This window comes from Xenopus laevis, chromosome 3S (genome assembly GCF_017654675.1).
Source record: "Xenopus laevis strain J_2021 chromosome 3S, Xenopus_laevis_v10.1, whole genome shotgun sequence".
NCBI classification, from domain to species: domain Eukaryota; kingdom Metazoa; phylum Chordata; class Amphibia; order Anura; family Pipidae; genus Xenopus; species Xenopus laevis.
This window is the reverse complement of record NC_054376.1, coordinates 104,255,390-104,274,847: the sequence shown is the minus strand read 5'-3', so window position 1 is coordinate 104,274,847 and position 19,458 is coordinate 104,255,390.

Sequence of the window (19,458 nt, the reverse complement as noted above, 5' to 3'; positions counted from 1 at the left end):
GCAAAAAAACATAAGAAATCTGAGTTTTTGGGTGAAAAATCTGAAAAAAATCGTGAAAATTGGATTTTTCCCACAAAGCAAATTTTCGGGAAAATAATAATAAATAAATAAAAAAAAAAAAAAAGTAATAATAAATAAGCGAATAAAACACAAGCGGATTTGATCGGAGTTTGTAGTAGAAAATGTTGAGATAAAATCGGACTTTGATATATAACCCCCCAAAAATATGTGTCTCAGCTCATATATGTGGTACAAAACTACAGTAATACTATCCATTCCTCTATTTGTGTATTAAGAAAGCCTGAGCTTATATAAAGAGATGAAGGGTTTCAAATATGTTCTACTGGGGAAAAAATGTGAACCCATAGAGGCACATTTATGAAACTGTAAAAAAAAGTGATAGTAAAATATAGTTTACATTCATAATCCTGGAATTCTTTAAGGGAAAACATGGCAATTTGCATCCATTTACATCCAAATTTGTACTTGTCCATTACATAGTAAGTTAGGTTGAAAAAAGAAACACGTCCATCAAGTTCAACCGTTATTTTAACCTGCCAAAATGTCAATCGGACTGGTCCCTGGATCAACTTGCACTATGAGCTATTTCCCATAACCTTGTATTCCCTCACTTGCTAAAAAGCCATCCGACCCCTTCTTAAAGCTATCTAATGTATCAGCCTGTACGACTGATTCAGGGAGAGAATTCCACATCTTCACAGCTCCCACTGTAAAAAAACCCTTCCGAATATTTAGGCCAGGGGTAGGCAACCCACGGCTCCGGAGCCTCATGCGGCTCTTCATCTTGCTTGCTGCGGCTCGGTCTTTGCCTATCAGGTCGGCTATACATCCCTCGCGCCTGCTAGCGGCTGCTTGAGTGTGTGACCGGGGTAAGTTAGCGGTTGGCTTACCGCGGTCGCACACTCAGGAAGCCGCCAGCAGGCGCGAGGGCTGTATAGACATCCCAGGAGTGACAGGCAAGACCGAGCCACAGCAAGATGATCCTTAACGCGGTCACAACCTCAAGACAATAGAGTGAAGATCAGCATTGAACTTCAGAAACAGAATTTACATTAAACAGATGAGAACACTAGCATTTAATAGGGCTATATAGGGATGAGCGATTTTTTTTTTTTTGCCTTGTTTCGCCAGAAAAATGACGCCGCACGACAACATTTTTTTGATGCCCATAGACTTTAATAGGCGTCGGCGACATTTCGCCAGCGGCAAATTTTTGAGGAAACGAAACGGGTCAAATTTGCCCATACCTGGGGGCTATTCAGTGTTTTTAATCTGTTTTATGTTATGCGACTCCAGACTATTTTTCTTTAGTGGAAAAGGGGGGCAAAATGGCTCTTTTGATAGTAAAGGTTGCTGACCCCTGATTTAGGCGAAACCTCTTTTCTTCTAATCGGAATGGGCGACCTCGTGTCAGCTGGAAAGACCTACTGGTAAATAAAGCATTAGAGAGATTATTATATGATCCCCTTATATATTAATACATAGTTATCATATCACCCCTTAAGCGCCACTTCTCCAGCGTGAACATCCCCAATTTGGCCAGTCTTTCCTCATAGCTAAGATTTTCCATACCTTTTACCAGATTAGTTGCCCTTCTCTGTACCCTCTCTAATACAATAATGTCATGTTTGAGTGATGGAGATAAAAACTGTACTGCATATTCTACATGGGGCCTTACAAGTGCTCTATACAGTGGAAGAATGACCCCCTCCTACCGTGACTCTATGCCCCTTTTAATACAGCTCAAGACCTTATTTGCCCTTGATGCTGCTGACTGGCATTGCTTGCTACAGCCAAGTTTATCATCTACAAGGACTCCAAGGGCCTTTTCCATAATGGATTTGCCTAGTGCAGTCCCATTAAGGGTATAAGTGGCTTGGATATTTTTACATCCCAGGTGCATGACTTTACGTTTATCAACATTCAATCTCATTTGCCACTTAGCTGCTCAGATTGCCAGTTTGTCAATATCCTGTTGCAAGTAAATGCACCTTTAAGTCTTTTATGTCCACTATTGACACAATCTAAGGCTTTGTCAGGACTGCCAGAAGTACCCGACCCAGAAGTACCCGACGGCACTGTTTACATTCCCGGCGTTCACAGTGAAGATCCAAGATGGCGGCGCCCATGCTGAACACATGGCTGCAGTGTCGCTGCATGATGATGTCATCACTGGTGCTGGGATCTCGTCATAAAAGGGCGCCCAAAACACTGTGACGGCGCCCAAGAATAGGATTTGCTGCCATTAATCCTGGGTTCCTGTTTGTGTTTCCTGATTCCAGCCTAATTACAGCCTGTTTCCAGCCTGTTTCCAGCTACCAGCCTGATTCCTGCTCCCAATCTGTTTCTAGCTCCTGCCTTGGTTCTGACCCCCTGCCTGAACTCTTGATATTTGTTTCTGATCTGCCTGCCCTCGTTAACTCCTGCCTGTGACCACAACTACTGATTCTGCTTAACCCTTTGCATACCACGACCTTGCTCCCTCAAGAGGGCTTCCTCCTTCATCCAGACTTCCTTCCTGGAGGGAGCTCCCGCTCCCTGACAAGCTTGAAGGGAGGAAAGGTGGAAAACATTCAATAGGAAAGTAAACTGAGTAAAGCAGGAAGAAAAAGCAAGCCACAAAAACAATTCTAAAAGAGCCATCTGGCATTACAAAGTTCATAGCATCATAAGGGCAGTCTGTAAAATAGATATTGAGAGCATATTGATAACCTTAACCAGGCATTCAAAAAGTATTAAAGCTAAGCATGCATTTTTTATTTGAAAGTACCTGTAGTTTTTCTGGAAGGTATTCATCATGAACAGGTATCATCCAAAGTCCAACTGGACACAGATTTGGACAACTGATTAAAGATGGCTGAAGACATCAGAGCTGATATCAAATATACTGCAAGAAAAGCCAGGACTTCTACTTTTTGAAAGATAATATTGTCAGGTCAACTGGATAAATGCCATTTTTGATGTTATTGAAGGAGAGCGGGTGATATTTGTTTAAATTTATGTGAATCGACGATAAGGTTAATGCGAAGAGGCCAAACTCAAGAGCTACATGTCTCTTTTTAGTGTTAAGGATTTGGAGATCTTTCACTCAAAATATACGCTTTGACATTATTCTACCTTCTAAATCTTGTGGAATCCTGTCTATTTCTTACTATAATGCAGATAAAATAAATCATTTTACTTGCACAGCAAGATCATTGCCTGTATGCCAGCCATCACCTGCTGTGGTAAGGACTATTTTGGCAATGTGCCTCCTACACTCACTTTGTTCTCTTTTATTTTGCTGTGCTTGGTATCTCTGAATAGTTGCCAAGAGTCTGTGTGAGAATATTCCCTGCTGGCTTTCTGAAATAAATCCTATTGCACAATTCAAGGTTGATATTCTTTATCTAAAGGATGGGACACTGGGAAAATAACTCCCAATGGAAGTACAATTAGAAAGTATTTTAACCTGCCAAAAAGAAATGAAATCTGGATCAAATTATGGTTTTAAAAGATTCCAACTCTCTTGTAACCATATCCAAACATGGTATACTTATTGCTAATATTTTAAAAGAAAATGGTATTCTGTTTTTTCATTGTGCCCATTTGTAATATTTAAAAAAAGGCAGTGTCCCTTTGTATTTAGACACCTAAGTGCTTATTTAGTATACACAGACAGCTATGTCTCCCTTCCTGGGTCCACTGGCAATTACACTAGGCTATGGTTTGCCCACTAGGTGGCAGTATGTAAAAGTATAAAGGGGTTTAGCCCCATGTGCATCTGGTCTTTCCTGGGATCTCACCTCTCTGTGAGGTGTTACAGGCCCAGAGCTGCAGTTATGGTAAAACTTAGATAGAGTTATACAGTGCTAGTACTTGTTTATAGAAACTAAGAGTCGCATGTTGCCAAATGCTTCCAAACACAGTGCCCAAAAAGTTTCGGGCCAGGCCGGCCAGGCAACTTGGCCAGCCGTTGCATCGAATAGGCATTCACGTAGGCATGTGCACAGACATGCGCGAATAAGCGTATGCACACCAGCCACAGGGGCTGCTGTAAGATGCCATAGAAAGTGACTACTAAGTGGGCTTGTGGGAGCTCTGTGTACTAGGAATGCCCGGGCCTATTAAAAATCCCAGTCCAGTCCTGGTACTCGCACCAGCATGAATAGGCAAGCGTGTGCTCACAGTCTGCTGCAGGACAGAGAGGAGAGAGGGGACAAGACTAGGGATATGAGGCAGAGAAGGTAAATGTCTGGTGCCCTTCCAGCTTTGCACCCTAGACACGTGCCTACTCTGCCTATCCCTAGTTCCCGCCCTCCTTAGATGGACAGAGGAAGGGCTAAGAAGGGTTTAGATCCCATCAGTTGATGCGAAAGGCAAGTTGTGCAAATTTGGATTTACAAAAAAATCAAAACAGAGAATTTCACCACATAACTTTACAGAGAGAAAAAGTTTGTGCATCCCTACTCAGACAAATAGCTGCAAAAGTGCACAAGACAAGAACATTTGTGCCTCCTTCTATCAAATATTAACAGCAACAGATGCAGCAGGAAATAAATATTAGACTCGCTGACACTTGATGGAATAAAGATGAAATACCATGAACGATCTTTAAATGCACATGTGTTTAGGAGAAGGACAGGTTAGCTAGTAAATACTTTTGAGAATACTGTAGATGGCATTTGTGCTTTAAAAGACCAGGTTCACCGGAAGAGACAATTAGCTTAGAAAAGTTGAGGAAAATAAAGAAAGAGGACAACTAGCAAAAAATATATAGAAAAATAAGGAATATGCCATTGAGAAGCCTGAAGTCCCAAACAGTAACTCCCCATGGTTACTAGAAGTGATATTATACAGAATCAATAATAATGGAGCATGTTTTTGCCACAACGAGAAAACCCAGATAAATTACTACCTGTCAGTATTTTTGTCAAAGTCTCTAAAAATGACATTAAAATAAGATTTCGGTAACATTTAACTACTTTGAATGCATTTCCAAAGGAAAACTTTTTGAAAGTGTATTTTTTATCAAAAGAACAAGGCAAAGAGTGTTAAAGTAGTAAACGTTCCTATTATGAAACTATTTAAACAGAATCTATCATTTTATTTCTATGAATTCTTAGAAACTGATGTGATTCCTGCATGCAATAGCTAGAATTTTAATACTGTACATGATTTGCTGTATACAACGAAGGACTTAAACTTGGATATATAGCTAATGTTAAAATCCTGGCATCTTCCAACATCTCAGAGCTTTTTATAGAAGTCATGTAGATGTAGTTCAAACATGAGTTCCAGACTTCTATATGAAGCATATAAGTATATAGACAACCATTTCATTTTTGATAGGCCTCATCAGTATGTGGTTAGTTTTTTGGTTAGGTCTACTCAGACTGCCATTTAATGTGGTTTCAGAAAATGTTTTCTTTCATATCAATTTTTAATCACATTCCATTGGCATGTTTAGATACTCAAGGGAACTCTACTATATTTGTTTCTATAAGTATTTCCAAATGTCAAAGAGCAGCCCACATATAACAGATCATAGCATTTCTCAGCCCTGGAGAATATCTACTTAGACAAGTTTACAAAGGACAAAAAACTTACTACTCAACTGCTGCAGTCTATACAGGCCTGTCAAAAAGGGCCGAAAATGCTGGAATATAGCCCCCAACTCCAAAGGGAACTCAAATCAAAAATTCAAAAATATATTCCCAGTCAATTCTCAAAGTTAAAAAATCACTTTTTATTTATCATAAATATTAAAAAGTAGGCATACAGACCAATTGATGCTCCGCCTTACGCGTTTCGCACCCACAGGCACTTATTCATAGGCATTACTGTTGTTACATTTGGTCACAAAATTTATACCCCAGGAAATCCCTCCCCAAACGTTAAAACCAATCACGTGTTGCCACCTCACGTTTCTTTTCTTAAAGCAACATACATATCAAATTGGTCCTATTAACAATGTTTTTCTGCCTATACTCTGTTTCATCTCACAACCATTTTATTAGGATACCCACATTTAAACAAGTATTTAAATGGCAATTACTGCCCCATTACATTGTATTCTCACGCCTAATATTATTACCAGTATATATCACATTCTCTTATCTGCCCCATACAATTCTATATATCCACCTCGTTGTAGACATAGCCAGTTACATTATAATTTACGTAAAGCATGTTACATAAAACTACATCAATGGGGCAGATAAGAGAATGTGATATATACTGGTAATAATATTAGGAGTGAGAATACAATGTAATGGGGCAGTAATTGCCATTTAAATACTTGTTTAAATGTGGGTATCCTAATAAAATGGTTGTGAGATGAAACAGAGTATAGGCAGAAAAACATTGTTAATAGGACCAATTTGATATGTATGTTGCTTTAAGAAAAGGAACGTGGCAACACGTGATTGGTTTTAACATTTGGGGAAGGATTTCCTGGGGTATAAATTCTGTGACCAAATGTAACAACAGTAATGCCTATGAATAAGTGCCTGTGGGTGCGAAACGCGTAAGGCGGAGCATCAATTGATCTGTATGCCTACTTTTTAATATTTATGATAAATAAAAAGTGATTTTTTAACTTTGAGAATTGACTGGGAATATATTTTTGAATTTTTAAGTTTACAAAGGAGGCATGAAGCACCTTAAGGGAAGCAAATTCTAATAAATAATAAAATAAAAAATCAAATTTTTTTGTTCAAATGAAAGAAAGAGCTGCACCAATTACACCCAGTAAAATTGATAGTGATAGGTTTCCTATAAACCAAATCTTAGATCAAAGTAATGTTTGTTCCGATCAGTTCCATAAGGCATGTTTTAAATCATTCTTAGTTTCTATGAAACACACATCTGAAAGATCAATGATTGGGAAAACTACTATTCAGCATTAAACAAGCCACAATGAATCTGTACAACATGGAGAAACCATTCTAATTAACAGTGATTAATGCCATAACGTCCTGTTTCCAGGCATAATTACGGATGGCTCTGTAAAGCTGTAGATTGTAAGAAAACTTTGAGGGCATGTTTTTAATACACTGCTAACATAAATCTGCAAATTACTGGTGGAGCTAAAAGCATTCCATTTCCTTGGTAAACAAATTAAAACAATATACCGTGTGCTCTTATAAGTATCCTGCTATGTTCCAAATTGAAAGAACTTTTGCATTTCACATGGAGACTGGAGACTGCAGAATAGCAAATGCTTTTGCTTAAATTGAATTTCATACCATTTACCATAATATGTTACATTATTGTAAACGTCTTGAGTTCAGATTGCTCTTTTAGAAGTCAGTTTCAATATGTTTAGGATCTGCGTTATCCTTTGAGTGCAATATGTAAAACTTTTTAACCTCTAAATTAGAGTTTGTATCCTTAAAACAACTCGTTTTTGCTAAAACAACATAAACGTTTTATAGGTTTATTTATTAAAATTCCCAAAGGTGTTCTGTACATGATATGAGATCCCCAGTATTTTCCAAGTAGTGTATCAACACTATACATTAAAGTGCTAACCATTAAAATGATACATCAATGAACTTAACTAAAATGTATACATTTATTGAACTGCAATGGGTTCTTCTGCCTTTGACATGGCTTTTTGACACCAAAAATCATGAAGAAAATTGTGACTTTTTCAGGATTTATTATGCGACAAAACGGCAACAATTCCAAATTGGAAAATACTCCAGCTAAAACCTGTCAAAAATATGTAGAAGTCAATGTCAGATGTCCCTTTTGCAACTGGAAGATCTTTCTTTGATTTGTGGTTTTAGAGGTTTTCGGGTGTTTTTTAAACTGGATCTTTTTGCGACAATATGAAAAAGTCATAGTTATTGGGCATCAAAATTGAAAAAAACAACTTTTCCGTGACTTTTCCCATATGTGTTTTTTCAGTTTGGACTTTTTAAATACATTTCATGACATTTGTGGGTTTAGAGAAAGTGAATTTAGTTATAGTTTCAAAAACCTTTAAAATCACTAAAACGAAACTGTTGATAAATAGGCCTTTTTTTTTTCTTGTTCTTTCTTTTTTTTCTTATCTCAGTTTCTATGATGTATGTGTATATGTTTATGTATATATACAAATTCTTTGAGTTGAATAGGACTGTGTAATGAGAAAATCTCTATTGCCTTATTCTGTTCTTTATTTTTTTTTTTTTTTAAAAAAACCTGAAAAATAAAAAGATAAATAGGCCTCGTAGCGTTTGTGTTGCCTTGTATCTTCTGTTTTATAAACAAAGCCTCTGTGTAAACACAGCATGTTATTGTATCACCTGTTTATATACAGTTTTAACTACAAGTTCACACTTTTAAAGAGAAGAAATGAATCCCAAGCTAACACAAGTTAACACTTTTACAGGGGAATGTCATAAAAGTCAATAAAAACTATTCACAAATAGGCATGGATGAATTTTTTCGCCTTGTTTCGCCGTGGAAATGACGCCTATAGACTTGTATGGCGGCGTGCGTCAAAAAAACTTTAATGGGTGTCGGCGACAATTCGCTGGCTGTGAATTTTTGGCGAAACGAAACAGCTCAAATTCGCCCATCCCTATTCGCAAAGCAAACATTTGTGCCTCTGAGCAAAGTTACTATAGCTTTTGCAACAGTGGAAGAAAAAATACTTTTTTTCAAATACTTTCCATTTTTATTTTTTACTGTTCTTCAAAAAAAGAGTTGTCTCTGGTGTTTGAGTCTGGCAGCTCAGTACAGATTCTGAACTGTTCCAATTTTACTAAATTAAGTTGCTACATGAGTTGATACATTTCTCAGCAGCATCTCTGGAGTATTAGCAACTATTGTATCAATTCTAACATGTGCCTTTAATGAAATTCAGGGATTCTGCTCATCAGGGACAAATATAAAAAATGTATCTACTAAATGTATCAATTTAGAACAGTTTACAGGGTCGTTGAGCCCTGTCCCAGAGCTGCTTTAGAAGGTGAAAAATTAGATTTACACTTCATTAATAGAAAGACGGTCACACATACTAAAAGGCAGAAATTAATTGGAAAACACCTTTTTTTTTAACTCTCCGAAACCAACTGAACTGAGTGTTGAAAGGTGAACAACCCCTTTAAGCAAAAATATTACATTGTGAATTTTTAATTCTTATTTTGTTTTTCTCTTTGCGACTTTTATTACATTTCCCCAAAGAAATAAATGTCTTTTTTACCCACAAAGATGCTATTTCCCAGAATTCTAAGTGTGGCATTTGTGCATAGACACAGATAAAATACCTAAAAGATTGCTCAAGTTGTAAACCTCAATAATAATTAGATTTCTGCAGATAATTCAATGTTATGTACCCGCTGGTGGGTTCTATAGGTTACTAGAACATATGAAAACATTGCCTGTTCATATAGAACCATTTAATGGCTGTGTCACTTAAGTTTTCAAACAATTCTTTACTGCTTGAAGATCAGAACCTCAATGACAAGAACTAGTGATGGGCGAATTTGCGCCGTTTCGCTTCGCCGGAAAATTCGCAAATTTCCTACGAAATTCACAAAACGGCAAAAAATTCGCGAAACGGTGCCCCTTTTTTTATGCCGGCGGCCCTTTTTTTACGCCAGTGCGCGTTTTTGACGATTTTTTCCGGGCGAATTTTCACGGGCGTTTCGCGAATTTCTTCACTGGCTGCGAAACGCGCAAATTCGCCGCAAATTTGCGCCTGTCGAATAAATTCGCCCATCACTAACAAGAACATGGGTTGCAGAATTTGTCTTGGCAAATGTTCAAACAAATCAATGCAGGAATAGAGGGCACTGCTAATAATTTTTGGAAACAAGTATTTCCAAGACATTAGCAAGTTCTTTATCTAAGACTAAGACATTATATTATGGTCTATCAATAAGATATCATAAGCAAAGTTCCCTCTAAGGTGTACGCATGCACACAAATATTGAGGGCAGCGTGCACAACAAATTATGGTGCACACAAAGAATTTTGTGTGAAAACACAAATTTTATATTCATTCTGACTAGTGATGGGCGAATTTTTCCCGTTTCACTTCAGCAAAAAATTCCCAAATTTCCCGAGAAATTTGCGAAAGATTAGCAAACACATTGAAGTCAATGTTCATCATAATTATTCTGATGCGCGTCAATTTTGACGCCCGTGACAATTGTTATATGTGCACCTATTTTGGGCAAATGCATTAAAGTCAATGGCCGTCTGAATCATTTTGACGCGCGGCAATGCTTATGCGCTCAACTATTCTGACACTCGCCCCACTAATTTTTTTCAGCGCAGTGAATTTTTTCGCCGGTGAGTTTTCATGGCAGTTTTGCTAATTCTGACCTGAGCACACAATTTTTAAAAACTGCATACACAAATCTAAAATGTGCTCACAAAATAAAGTTTTTGCTTATTGGTGGGAATTTCATGAGAGAATGTGGACAGCCATTCTTTCACACAGTGAGAACATGTTTTGCCATGAGCCTTAAGAAAACATTAGGGCTCTTACAATTGCCACTATAATGACAAAGGCAAAAAAAGTACATATGTCTATATATCATCTTTAATTTTCTAGTTTCTCTTGAAACGGTGAATCTGTAAATTTTTAAAAAGAGTTTTGTGTATAAAGAAAAAATTGCAATGTATATTTGAATCCTTCATTAAAAAAAAACTGAACCACAACCACAAGATTTCACAGATAAGAGAAAACTTGTGCTTAACTTAATATTATAAAGAAAGATTGTGATGGCGAGACAGCAAGCTGGGCCAAGTACAGACTAAGACTGCTGACTGATCTGAAAAATGTGAATATCATTCTCTCTGGGATACCGCATCTCATAATGCAGTGTGTGTGCTATACTATATAATTATGAAATGTTTGCATTAAGTAACTCGGGTGCCTAAATACAGATGTTCCTTATTGACATTAATTGGGTTTGACATAACTTTGGCCTGCTTTATAGCATTCGCTCGAAGAGAGGTTTTTCCACTCTGCTGTACAGATTCTAAAGGCACTCTGTTTCATTTTGGATCTGTCAAAAATTGCAGTTAAAATGGACCAGTTGGATTTCTCTACAAAAAGTCATTGGCTGAGATAAAATTTCAAGAGCAAAATTTATTGCATATTACTGTACGGGGGAACTGATAACATTTTCTAGATAATATTCTGAAGATTTTGTGAACACTGAAAATAATAAACACTAATATACGAGTTTCTTGAAACTCTTTATCATTTTTAGTTCTATAGCCTATAATTTACTAACCCCCAAAAAATTTATTGCAATGCCTTGAGGTGCATTTTTTAGCCTTTTAAAAAAAATTGTATTAGTTCCTGCTAAATTATGCTAAATGATGTCCTATAATGGGACTTTAAACAGATATTTTAGCTTACCCATGCAGTTTAATGGTATCTGTTTCACATTTGTAAATTCTTCCTTAAAGGGGTACTGCCATGTGAATTTTTTTTTTCCCAAAATGAATCAGTTAATAGTGCTGCTCCAGCAGAATTCTGCACTGAAATCCATTTCTCAAAAGAGCAAACAGATTTTTTTATATTCAATTTTGAAATCTGACATGGGGCTAGACATATTGTCAATTTCCCAGCTGCCCCAAGTCATGTGACTTGTGCTCTGATAAACTTCAATCACTCTTTACTGCAGTACTGCAAGTTGGAGTGATATCAACCCGCTCCCCCCCCCCAGCAGCCAAACAAAAGAACAATGGGAAGGTAACCAGATAGCAGCTCCCTACACAAGATAACAGCTGCCTGGTAGATCTAAGAACAGCACTCAATAGTAAAAACCCATGTCCCACTGAGACACATTCAGTTACATTGAGAAGGAAAAACAGCAGCCTGCCAGAAAGCATTTCTCTCCTAAAGTGCAGGCACAAGTCACATGACATGGGGCAGCTGGGAAATTTACAAAATGTCTAGCCCCATGTCAGATTTTAAAATTGAATATAAAAAAAATCTGTTTGCTCTTTTGAGAAATGGATTTCACTGCAGAATTCTGCTGGAGTAGCACTATTAACTGATGTGTTTTGAAAAAAAACATGTTTTCCGATGACAGGATCCCTTTAGTATAACTTATTTCATATATGCTTTTGCCATGTTTCTCATGTATTCTTTTATATTAAAAGCATTGCCCAACACAGAAAAGGGGAATTTGATCCAAAGAATATATATTTAAGGGAATGCCATGGCAAATCAATATTGCATTATAAGTTACAAGTGAACTTAAAGGAGAAGGAAACCCCCAGGGCGCTAAACCCCTCCCCCCCTCCCCTGTGCTGCCCCCCCTCCCTCCTCCCCCCTGGCCTACCTGTCCCCCTGGGCAAATGCCCCTAACTTTTTACTCACCCCTCTGCGCAGGTCCTGTCCACGGAGTACGCAGTCGCCATCTTCTCCCACGCGCGTCTTCTTCCTGCTCTGATCGGCGTTTTCTGGCGCATGCGCAGTAGGAACAGGTACCGGTACGGCTCTACTGCGCATGCGCCAAATGTCAGGAAGTTTTCCGATTTCACTTCGTGACATTCGGCGCATGCGCAGTAGAGCCGTACCGGTACCTGTTCCTACTGCGCATGCGCCAGAAAACGCCGATCAGAGCAGGAAGAAGACGCGCGTGGGAGAAGATGGCGACTGCGTACTCCGTGGACAGGACCTGCGCAGAGGGGTGAGTAAAAAGTTAGGGGCATTTGCCCAGGGGGACAGGTAGGCCAGGGGGGAGGAGGGAGGGGGGGCAGCACAGGGGAGGGGGGAGGGGTTTAGCGCCCTGGGGGTTTCCTTCTCCTTTAAGTGATTGCATGCTGTTTTTTCAGCAATGTGGTATTTCCTTTTCCTTGGAAAATCTCCCAATAGAGTCCATGACTGCATATGCCTACTAACTCTTTCTGAAATGGTGTGTCCCATAAGGGACTACTATTTTGATTTCCATTTACTTTTTTCACAGTGGTTTCAAGCCAAAAAGCAAATTCTCAGTAGGCACTGACAGCCTTCCAAGTAAAACGTACAGCTCCAAGAGTTGTAAAATCTGTTGCAATTGAATTTAACAGTTTGTAAAGTAAACTGTAGTGATGGGCAAATTTCTCATTTCTCATTTAAGTCAATGGGCGCCTTTAATTGTCGCCGGTGTCGGAATTGTCGCGAATACGCTAGTAAACTGTTTTAGTAAATAAATTACGTTAAATAAAGGGCAAACAAATAGTGCATATATTTGTGCTATAAAGAAAAACTTAAAACTTATGTAATATGAAAATTGGATTTTCTAGATTTTCTAGTTTTCATATTTAATATTAATACTGTATGTTATTATGCCCATAAGTAAAATATGGCCTACTTATAATGTGTTGATTTAACACCTACTTGTAGTGATGGGTGAATTTATTCACCAGGCGCAAATTTGCAGGGAATTTCCGTGTTTCGCCGCAAGTGAATAAATTCGCAAAATTGCCACAAAAATTGTCAGCATCAGAATTATCGCCTGCGTCCAAAATATTTGGACGCCGGCATCAAAATTAGCGTTCGGCAAACTTTTGCCGTATTGCAACTGTAACGCTTTCTTGGCCTATTCTGCCAATTAGGGGTTAAGAGTGTCCAGCTAGTGTATGAGCATGGGTTACCTTGTGAAACTACACTCAGGGCGGAGCCTTCGCTAAATGGAAGCTTCCCCTTTAAGATGGTGTAAAACTACAACCCACAGGCTAATTAGTGTGAAAGATAGAATAATGGACGCCAGGAGGTTCTTAGATAGTGAAAACAAGTGAGATGGTTTATTGGCACAACAATATGCAAATGCAATTGACCACAGGTTTACTCACGCAGGAGTTGTAGTAGGAGTTAGCATATCACAGAGGAGAAAGGATAGCATTGATGATGATGCAGCATGAACAGATGTCACTCCTCAAGTCAAATAGTAGGAAGAATATCTCACTCTCAAAGACCAGCGACCAATGTGAAACAGGATCAATCAAGTAGGGGTCAGGCAGTGCTCTGCTAAACTGAATTCCCTATCACTGAGTTACCTACACAAAAGGCACCTTAGAAGCCTTTGGGAGGCTACTCCCTGCTATTCTCCTTGATGGAGCACACAACTGCTCATACTACATAAATCTGGCTATCTCTCTCTCCTAGAGAGACTATTACAGAATCTGCCCTAATGATAACTAATCCTCGTTCACTGGATTGCCTGGTTCCCGACTTCAGCACCAAAGGTACAGGTCCGTTTGGGGTAAATGGCTTATTGGGGCCTTGGTGATCCCAGGCTCAATGGGAAACACCTAGCAGCACAGACACCAAGAGCCAAAGAGGAAGAGGCCACTCCCTGCACAACACTATATAGCAGTGTGGCAGGGGAGTGTCATTATACTCTTTGTCCAATAGGTGCAGATGTTACACTTAACCAGTATAAAGGGCTTGGCCCAATAACAAGGGATAAGAGAACTTAAGGAAAGGTAGGGGATTAACTCTATAGGAGCCTAATAGATCCTATAGGTCCCTACACAAATTTCACGGGAAATGCGTAAATTTTTCAGCAAAGCAAATTACTTATTCTGATATTTACACATCACCATTTGCTGGCCAGTTGTAATGCTGGGTGTGAAGCCCATTCAGATCCAGGTACAGTTAATTTTGTATGAGCTCTTTCACATTGTTGGGCTACTGACCACTGAAATATTGAACAAGAGTGCATTTTGCTATTACATATCATGCCTTTAAAAGCCAAATAATCTTCAGTATTAACTCAGCAAGAAAAACACAGAGGGGGTCATTTATAAAGTTTGCGCAGTGCATATTTTTTCGCAAATGGTTGTATTGTCAATGTTTTTTCCTGAATGCTAATATATTGCACTGCTCTGCCCGACTTTCCAGTTTTTGTGAATTCACATTGTGAATAAATTTTCGCAAATAAGACGGGGCTTTGCGTAAGTGCGCTCACTGAGCGAGGTTGTTGTGCGCGAAAATAGCATTGACAGTAACTTAAATTCGCAATTTGCAAGGCTGTTTTGCAAATTTTTTCTCCACCACCAAAGTTGTGGCGTAATTCAAACACAGAGTGTGCACATAAATAATTGCAATTTTTGACATATTTAAAAAGCTCTTATAGACATTTGCATTGTGAAAAAAAAAATCTCAATTCTGTTTGCACACTCTTATTCAGCTTTATAAATATTACCATGCACAGGGCAAATATATTCACTGCGCGAACCAATCTGCCCTGCACAAAGTTTATAAATGAGCCCCAGAGTATCTGTAAAAGAGAAGCAACGCCCTTGTCTCAGTGGCTTTTAGGGGTTCTCGTTCCTTGCTATGATTCCAACACATTTGTAGAAGTTGTACTTTCTTATTATTTTATATTGTGTTAATTTTTTGTTATCCCTAGTCTCGTTACCGGCACACCCAATACCCAGTTGTCAACAAATAATAATGAAATAATATTCATGAAAACATTGTTGTCCCAAACTCAAAAGTTTGTTTATTTTGTATTATTGCAAGATTAGGCCATCCGTGTTGATGGACATATAACATTGATCTGATCGTTGAAGTGGATGTGAAAAAAGCAAGGACAAGCTGGAGTTCCTCTTACTTATTTACCTTCCGTCCGATACTCACCTGTACAAATTTCAGTTTAGGGAGAACAACTGATATTTGATAGAGCTGTAGGATCTTTAAATGCCTGTAGGCACCATACATGGCCAGAATGTTGAGCAGTACCGAATCTTGGCATGTTAAGCAAGCTTTAGATTGACACAAGGACTTTTGAAAGTTATGTAGAACTGAACAGTGGCTGCTAGAGGCTTGGTACCTCTAAGAAGAGCTAGAAGCACCACTAAAGAATCAATGTGCTACCATTTGAAAAGATAACGTTCATCATTATAGTCAGCAGGGGAAAGTTGGAATTTTCTGCAACAGGACGATTGATGAATGTTGCAGGATGGAAGATGAATAAAGTGTTGCATGAAAGTAAACACCACACAAAATGTCCAGTGGTTTTTGAAGATGTCATTTAATAGCTAGAAATATACACCTTCACTGTTGCATTGCACAACCTTTCTGCAACTCTTTTGTCAGTTGCAAAACATGTAACCAAAACCAGATCACTTCTGAACCAACAATTTCTTTAATGTTTAAGTGTAAAATTGACTTCATTTTAGATGATAAGGCTCAAAGGAGATGTCCTTATGTAATGTTTCGTGCACCATAAACCTTTTTTTACTTTTTCGGATTCAAGTTAAACTCTTGTTGCTTTCTACTAAAAATCGAGTCAAAGCCAGCTGGATTTTTTAAAAAAAATAAATAAATAATGGCTTGCCAGCCATCCTGAGTGGGCAACAACTAAACGAAAAATATGAACTAAACTATAACAGCATGTTTTCTCTTCACATAATTATTTCTTAGGCTTTTGCAGAAGGATGACAAATTGTGTAAAAGAAACCCCATCATAAATACAAATATATTTTTATGAGTTACACAGGGGTGAGGTTTGGCATCATTAAGTTACTGTAGGTTTGCATTTTATGCACAGAATGTTTCTGGATAACAGCTGAGGTTGCTTGTGTCTCTGCAAAGGAAAACTTATTAAAATTAAAATAAAAACTCACTTAAATTAAATACAGCGTTCTGACAATTTGAAAGGCAGAAGCGCTTGCGAAAAAGTATGTTTTAACTTAAATATTGATTCAAGAATGACTGTATTCTGATTATTTTTTGTTGTTCTGCAGTAAAATGATAGAGACACATTCCTCTCAATGGCAGAAATGGAGAACCAGCGTTATGGTTTTGTTGTGGTGTAACAGGTGTGAGTAATGTAATTACAACTATAAAGTTATCTCCAGGTCTAATAGCCTAATAGTAAGTGATACAAAGATAGCATTTACCAGTCTGCTGTTTCAAACAAACAATCAATTTATTGTTGTGGTTGTGGTTTCTCTTTTCAATAAATCAACTCATTACCTGAGTCTATTTTATAATTTAGCCAGACTTGTTTATTTATTCAGGAGACAATAATAATCTGGTAGTGCCCATTACCAGGCATTTGATAATAACGAATTTATATTAGTTTGCATACAGATAACACTATATCAATAAAGTTATACTGTACATACATAAATTATTTGAGTTCAATTGTAAGATATGAGAATCAAAGGCAGAGAGCAGAGTACCTGCTAATTAATGTTTTTCTGTCTTTTTCATTATTTGAATTCAGTACTGTAAGGTTTGCTCCAAAACTTTGTTATAAACAGAGACTGCTGGTTTCAAATTGTACTGAGAATCCATAAAATCTTAGTATACATGCACAATATAATTTGGTTAGAGTTGGTCAAAACAAATGGCTGTGTTCTGAAAATTCTAGGAAAATTCGCAGAGACAAAAAAATTGCCAAGAAAAACGCAACCTTTTTCATATTGTTGCACAAAAACCAGCTTCAAAATGCCGAAACGTTTTAAGATCAGGAAGTCAAGAAACATCTTCCAATTGTTAAAGGAACATCTGTCATTGACTTCTACATGGCTTTAACATGTTTTAGCTGGAGTATTTTCAGATTCGGATATGTTGCAGTTTTGTCCCATATTAAATCCCAAAAAATACGCTCTTTTTTTTCCAGTGACTTGGATTTTATCTGACAAAAAGCCCAACCACAAAAAAAATTCAACCTTTAATAAATGTGCCCCTAAATGTATGTAATACAGATGTAAAATACATTGACATATACAAGAAGATTTGGTTGGACATTTGGTCTCTGTAAATGGTCTGGGTTTATATTCAGACTGCTGCTTTCCTCCAACCACTTAGCAAATGGGTTATTTCTTATATGGTCATCTGTCCCGCTAGCCTCTCTGTTGCCCATCAAACATGTGGTATTACCAATATAGGCTTAGAATGACACAGTTGCACCCCAAAAGCATCTTCAAATGCAAAAATAGGTAATGAAGCTACACTATAGGTCCCATTTACTAACAATTGAATGTGGTTTTTTTTCAAGAAATCTCCAAATATTTGTGGTTTTCCTATATTTCTAAAAAGCTCTAAAAATTTGAGATTTATTAAGGGGCCTATTTATTAAGCCTCTAATTAAGCCCCCATCTCTAAACAGCAACTTATTTATATGAACTATATTAGAGTTTCTGAAGCAAACATACCAATTTTAGAATTCAGGGATGCACTTCTGCTGTAAAAGAAACAGTTAGGTACATATTTGTGGAATGGCATAATAAACATTCACAAGGAATGGTTTCCTGCTTTTAATTTTGATTTGTTTTTAAATTTTTCTATTTTTTTTTTAAAGTATGTAGATCCATTGAAAATTATGTCTGATACTAATTTGAGTTTTTTCCCTCTGTTTTAATATTGACATTTTAATAAATAAGCACACGTTCACACTTTTGTAAAAATTTTGAGTTTATATGAAAACTTTACAAATTTAAATTTCGGTGAAATGCCCTCAACCAGTTATCTACAGCACCAATCAGCAATTGCTTTTACTGATAAAGTGCAGCAAATATACTAATGCAGACATCTGATTGGCCCTGCTAATACTTAACCTTTTTAAGTCTTGTTGATTGTTGAACAGGAAGTTGACCCCAATCTCTAATAAAATGTCTATTGTAAAACACAACAGGAAACCACTGATGCTTTTAAAAAAACAAATCTATCATCAGTATCATTATTGTGTCTCGTTTCTAAAATTGGAAATGGCAGTTCTTGAACGACTCATCATCTAATGTATATAAAGTGAGTTCCCTATTATTCTCTTTTATCTTCAGTTTAGAAATGAGTTTCTGACATGCTCAAAGCCCCAGCTGAGACCAAGACAAAATGTTTTATAAACTAAAGAACTCATAGCCATTATATATTTAGTGAAACATGAACTCTAAACATTTGCATTCATGGCTCAAGTCAGGCTTAAATGGTTATGTATTAAGATTTTTCAATGTAACCATTATAAACATTAACCAGCTAACTTGATACAGAATTGAAGTTACAGTAAATGACCTTTTACATTAAACATTTCATTGTTTTTTTAAGTAATACATGTAATAATTGTTGTTAAGTATACTACAATACATCCTTTTGCCCCTACTACACCTATTTTTATTATGATTTTTGTTGGAGGCAGTCAAACAAGGTTGTTAATTGAAATCTCAATAGCAAGGAAAGCTCTTCAGATTTTCTAGACAGTGTACAGAGAGTCAAAATACAGCTGTGCTAGCATAGGCAATTTGAGGACTTTTAGTGGGGCAAGCAATTCATTGTAAATTAGTACCAAAAAAGGAGGGAAATAAAAACTCAAATGAAGCGAAGAGAAGTCAAATCTCTTGCTGTTCCAATCGTTCAGGTGTTTAGTCTGAACAAACAAGTTGGCCATGCTCAGGTCTGGCTTCTTGTATGAAGTCCATCAGTTCAGCGGTGAACCGATTGATCGAATACCATACATTGCTGCCCCGTGTACAGCCAACTTAAAGGGATCCTGTCATCGG